Here is a 6,054-nt window from a genome sequence, read left to right on the forward strand (position 1 = left end):
TGCAGGTGTACCTGAGAATACTGAAGACTGTGTGTGCAGGTGTACCTGACAATACTGAAGACTATAGGTGGCATTTATTAAGTCCGGCGTTTTTTACGCCGGACTTATAAATGCCCCCGCAGCTCCGGTGCTACGGGGATTTATGTAGAGGCGGACTGCCTCTACATAAATCCCGTGTGCGCCGGTGCGCACCACCGAAAACCTACGCCAGCTGAGGACTGGAGTAGGTTTTCGGCGTACATTTGGGCGGAACGGATGGTAAATCGCGCGGACTCTGAGTCCGCGCCCTCCGTTCCGCCCACTACACGCCCCCTTTTCGCCCCCCTGGCATACTCGGCGGAAAGTGCCGATTTGCGAATATTTTATTCGCAAATCGGCCATTTGCGAATAAAAAAATACGCAAATCGGCACTTTCCGCCGAAAATCATCCGTTCGCCGGATGATACATGTGGCCCTGTGTGCAGGTGTATCTGAGAATACTGAAGACTGTGTGTGCAGGTGTACCTGACAATACTGAAGACTGTGTGTGCAGGTGTACCTGACAATACTGAAGACTGTGTGTGCAGGTGTACCTAACAATACTGAAGACTGTGTGTGCAGGTGTATCTGAGAATACTGAAGACTGTATGTGCAGGTGTACCTGACAATACTGAAGACTGTGTGTGCAGGTGTATCTGAGAATACTGAAGACTGTGTGTGCAGGTGTATCTGAGAATACTGAAGACTGTGTGTGCAGGTGTACCTGAGAATACTGAAGACTGTGTGTGCAGGTGTACCTGACAATACTGAAGACTGTGTGTGCAGGTGTACCTGAGAATACTGAAGACTGTATGTGCAGGTGTACCTGACAATACTGAAGACTGTGTGTGCAGGTGTACCTAACAATACTGAAGACTGTGTGTGCAGGTGTATCTGAGAATACTGAAGACTGTGTGTGCAGGTGTATCTGAGAATACTGAAGACTGTGTGTGCAGGTGTACCTGAGAATACTGAAGACTGTGTGTGCAGGTGTACCTGACAATACTGAAGACTGTGTGTGCAGGTGTACCTGAGAATACTGAAGACTGTGTGTGCAGGTGTACCTTACAATACTGAAGACTGTGTGTGCAGGTGTACCTTACAATACTGAAGACTGTGTGTCCAGGTGTACCTTACAATACTGAAGACTGTGTGTGCAGGTGTACCTGACAATACTGAAGACTGTGTGTGCAGGTGTACCTGAGAATACTGAAGACTGTGTGTCCAGGTGTACCTGACAATACTGAAGACTGTGTGTCCAGGTGTACCTGAGAATACTGAAGACTGTGTGTGCAGGTGTACCTGACAATACTGAAGACTGTGTGTGCAGGTGTACCTGACAATACTGAGAATACTGAAGACTTTGTGTGCAGGTCTACCTGAGAATACTGAAGACTGTGTGTGCAGGTATACTCAGAGATAGTACTTTTCAGTATCTGGATATTTGAGATAAACTTGACTTAGGTGACTGTGAGCTACTTGAGGGAAGGGGGAACTATCCAGACCCTTGGGTTCTCAGGTGGAAGGGCTCTGACCACCTTGTGTGATTGGCGATGAAACAGTTCCCGTGTCCACGGCTCTGATGAACCGCCTCTTGTTGTCCATGGGCACCGAGTGACACAAATCCAGGAATGCAGGCCCCACCTCTGGGTAAGCTAGCTGTCAGGATGGCCCCTTAGGAATCTGTTCTCGGCATTAACTGCTCTTCTCTATCTGCTGACTCTTGTAGTACCTCCTGCAGAAGATAGCCCAAGACCATAGCCCCTCAGGGTGGGTTAGCTTTTCCCCTGTCTCTTGTAGCCTCACTAGATGTTGATAGCCCAGCATGGATAGTTCTTTTATTTATTTATTTTTAACTCACAGCCTCACTCACTGGAACCTTACTGAACTACTCTCCAGCTACACCAGACTGGTCACATGACTACCCACCCCCCACTATATAATGGCCTCAGGGAGCTAGCAGGGATAAGACCCCAGACCCCAGAGACTGCCAGTCTAACCTCTGATAGGTTAGCTGGATAGAGGAGGGAAAAGTGGGTGGTACCCAGCTCAGGGAATAGTTCTCAGTCAGTTGACGCATACAGTGGCACAGAATACCGGACTTTAGATCACAGAGAACCCTTTTGAAGACTCTCCTCCAGCTGTGCTAAGAAGTGCAATAAGGGTGAGAGTGACACCAAGTGGCGGGAGTGCAGAATGCAGGCCTTCCATCCCAGGGCATAGACATACATTAGTACCAACCTACCAGGAGGAGGCCGCTGATCCCTGGCCTTATAAGAGGAGGCCCACAGTGTACAGGAGGAGGCCGCTGATCCCTGGCCTTATAAGAGGAGGCCCACAGTGTACAGGAGGAGGCCGCTCATTACACAGTGTACAAGAGGAGGCCCACAGTGTACAGGAGGAGGCCGCTCATCACTTGTCTCATATATAGAGGAGGCCCACAGTGTACAGGAGGAGGCCGCTCATCACTGGCCTCATAAGAGGAGGCCCACAGTGTACAGGAGGAGGCCGCTCATCACTGGCCTCATATATAAAGGAGGCCCACAGTGTACAGGAGGAGGCCGCTCATCACTGGCCTCATATATAGAGGAGGCCCACAGTGTACAGGAGGAGGCCGCTCATCACTGGCCTCATAAGAGGAGGCCCACAGTGTACAGGAGGAGGCTGCTCATCACTGGCCTCATATATAGAGGAGGCACACAGTGTACAGGGGGAGGCCGCTCATCACTGGCCTTATATATAGAGGAGGCCCACAGTGTACAGGGGGAGGCCGCTCATCACTGGCCTTATATATAGAGGAGGCCCACAGTGTACAGGAGGAGGCCGCTCATCACTGGCCTCATATATAGAGGAGGCCCACAGTGTACAGGAGGAGGCCGCTCATCACTGGCCTCATATATAGAGGAGGCCCACAGTGTACAGGGGGAGGCCGCTCATCACTGGCCTTATATATAGAGGAGGCCCACAGTGTACAGGAGGAGGCCGCTCATCACTGGCCTCATATATAGAGGAGGCCCACAGTGTACAGGAGGAGGCTGCTCATCACTGGCCTCATATATAGAGGAGGCCCACAGTGTACAGGAGGAGGCCGCTCATCACTGGCCTTATATATAGAGGAGGCCCACAGTGTACAGGGGGAGGCCGCTCATCACTGGCCTTATATATAGAGGAGGCCCACAGTGTACAGGAGGAGGCCGCTCATCACTTGTCTCATATATAGAGGAGGCCCACAGTGTACAGGAGGAGGCCGCTCATTACATGGTGTACAGGGCTGGGGCTGTACACGGATGTCTCTCCTGGGAGTGGATGTCTCTCCTGTCCTGTACATAAATGTCTCTCCTGTACATGGATAGCCAGTCCCGTGTATAGCCAGTCCCCTGTATAGCCGGTCCCCTGTATAGCCAGTCCCGTGTATAGCCGGTCCCCTGTATAGCCGGTCCCCTGTATAGCCAGTCCTCTGTATAGCCAGTCCTCTGTATAGCCAGTCCTCTGTATAGCCAGTCCTCTGTATTGCCAGTCCCCTGTATAGCCAGTCCCCTGTATAGCCAGTCCCCTGTATAGCCAGTCCTCTGTATAGCCAGTCCTCTGTATTGCCAGTCCCCTGTATAGGCAGCCACCTGTATAGCCAGTCCCCTGTATAGGCAGCCCCCTGTATAGCCAGTCCCCTGTATAGCCAGTCCCCTGTATAGGCAGTCCCCTGTATAGGCAGCCACCTGTATAGCCAGTCCCCTGTATAGGCAGTCCCCTGTATAGGCAGCCACCTGTATAGCCAGTCCCCTGTATAGCCAGTCCCCTGTATAGGCAGCCCCCTGTATAGCCAGTCCCCTGTATAGCCAGTCCCCTGTATAGGCAGCCACCTGTATAGCCAGTCCCGTGTATAGCCAGTCCCCTGTATAGCCAGTCCCCTGTATAGCCAGTCCTCTGTATAGCCAGTCCTCTGTATTGCCAGTCCCCTGTATAGGCAGTCCCCTGTATAGCCAGTCCCCTGTATAGCCAGTCCCCTGTATAGCCGGTCCTCTGTATAGGCAGCCACCTGTATAGCCAGTTCCCTGTATAGCCAGTCCCCTGTATAGCCAGTCCCCTTTATAGCCAGTCCCGTGTATAGCCAGTCCCCTGTATAGCCAGTCCCCTGTATAGCCAGTCCCCTGTATAGCCGGTCCCCTGTATAGGCAGTCCCGTGTATAGCCAGTCCTCTGTATAGCCAGTCCCCTGTATAGCCAGTCCCCTGTATAGGCAGCCCCCTGTATAGCCAGTCCCCTGTATAGCCGGTCCTCTGTATAGGCAGCCACCTGTATAGCCAGTTCCCTGTATAGCCAGTCCCCTGTATAGCCAGTCCCCTGTATAGCCAGTCCCCTTTATAGCCAGTCCCGTGTATAGCCAGTCCCCTGTAAAGCCAGTCCCCTGTATAGGCAGTCCCGTGTATAGCCAGTCCCCTGTATAGCCAGTCCCCTTTATAGCCAGTCCCCTGTATAGACAGTCCCCTGTATAGCCAGTCCTCTGTATAGGCAGTCCCCTGTATAGCCAGTCCCCTGTATAGCCAGTCCCCTGTATAGGCAGTCCCCTGTATAGCCAGTCCCCTGTATAGCCAGTCCCCTGTATAGCCAGTCCTCTGTATAGGCAGTCCCCTGTATAGCCAGTCCCCTGTATAGCCAGTCCCCTGTATAGCCAGTCCCCTGTATAGCCAGTCCCCTGTATAGCCAGTCCCCTGTATAGCCAGTCCCCTGTATAGGCAGTCCCCTGTATAGGCAGTCCCCTGTATAGCCAGTCCTCTGTATAGCCAGTCCCCTGTATAGCCAGTCCCCTGTATAGGCAGTCCCCTGTATAGCCGGTCCTCTGTATAGCCAGTCCCCTGTATAGCCAGTCCCCTGTATAGGCAGTCCTCTGTATAGGCAGTCCTCTGTATAGCCAGTCCCCTGTATAGCCAGTCCCCTGTATAGGCAGTCCCCTGTATAGCCGGTCCTCTGTATAGGCAGCCACCTGTATAGCCAGTTCCCTGTATAGCCAGTCCCCTGTATAGCCAGTCCCCTGTATAGCCAGTCCCCTTTATAGCCAGTCCCGTGTATAGGCAGTCCCCTGTATAGCCAGTCCCCTGTATAGGCAGTCCCGTGTATAGCCAGTCCCCTGTATAGCCAGTCCTCTGTATAGCCAGTCCCCTTTATAGCCAGTCCCCTGTATAGACAGTCCCCTGTATAGCCAGTCCTCTGTATAGGCAGTCCCCTGTATAGCCAGTCCCCTGTATAGCCAGTCCTCTGTATAGCCAGTCCCCTTTATAGCCAGTCCCCTGTATAGACAGTCCCCTGTATAGCCAGTCCTCTGTATAGGCAGTCCTCTGTATAGCCAGTCCCCTGTATAGCCAGTCCTCTGTATAGCCAGTCCCCTTTATAGCCAGTCCTCTGTATAGCCAGTCCCCTGTATAGGCAGTCCCCTGTATAGGCAGTCACCTGTATAGCCAGTCCTCTGTATAGCCAGTTCCCTGTATAGCCAGTCCCCTGTATAGCCAGTCCCCTGTATAGCCAGTCCCCTTTATAGCCAGTCCCCTGTATAGACAGTATTTTTTGTGCTAAGTTATCGGATTTGTGTTCCTTTCTGCCTGTATGTAGCGGCTGTAAAGCTTCTGGCTTCAAGAAACAAACGGCCATTCTGTGTCTCTGGCTGCGGTTCCTGCTGTCTGTCCGGCTCTACACAGCTAAGCTCCCACAGGGGTTCATGGGGTGTGAGCTTATCATGTGTGATGTTTGTCATGTTTGTGGTGTGTGTGATATTGTGTTTATGCTGTGTGTCATTTATGTGATGTTTGTTGTTTGTGTGATGTTTGTCTTTGTTGTGTTAATGGCGTGTGATATTTGTGGTGTGTGTGATATTTGTGGTGTGTGTGATGTTTGTGGTGTGTGTGATTTTTATGGTGTGTGTGATGTTTGTTTGTGGTGTGTGTGATTTTTATGGTGTGTGTGATGTTTGTTTGTGGAGTGTGTGATGTGTGAGATGTATTATGAGACTTTTGATCAGTAAAAAACAGAAAAAACACAAAACAAAAGG

This window comes from Dendropsophus ebraccatus, chromosome 5 (assembly GCF_027789765.1).
Source record: "Dendropsophus ebraccatus isolate aDenEbr1 chromosome 5, aDenEbr1.pat, whole genome shotgun sequence".
NCBI lineage: Eukaryota > Metazoa > Chordata > Amphibia > Anura > Hylidae > Dendropsophus > Dendropsophus ebraccatus.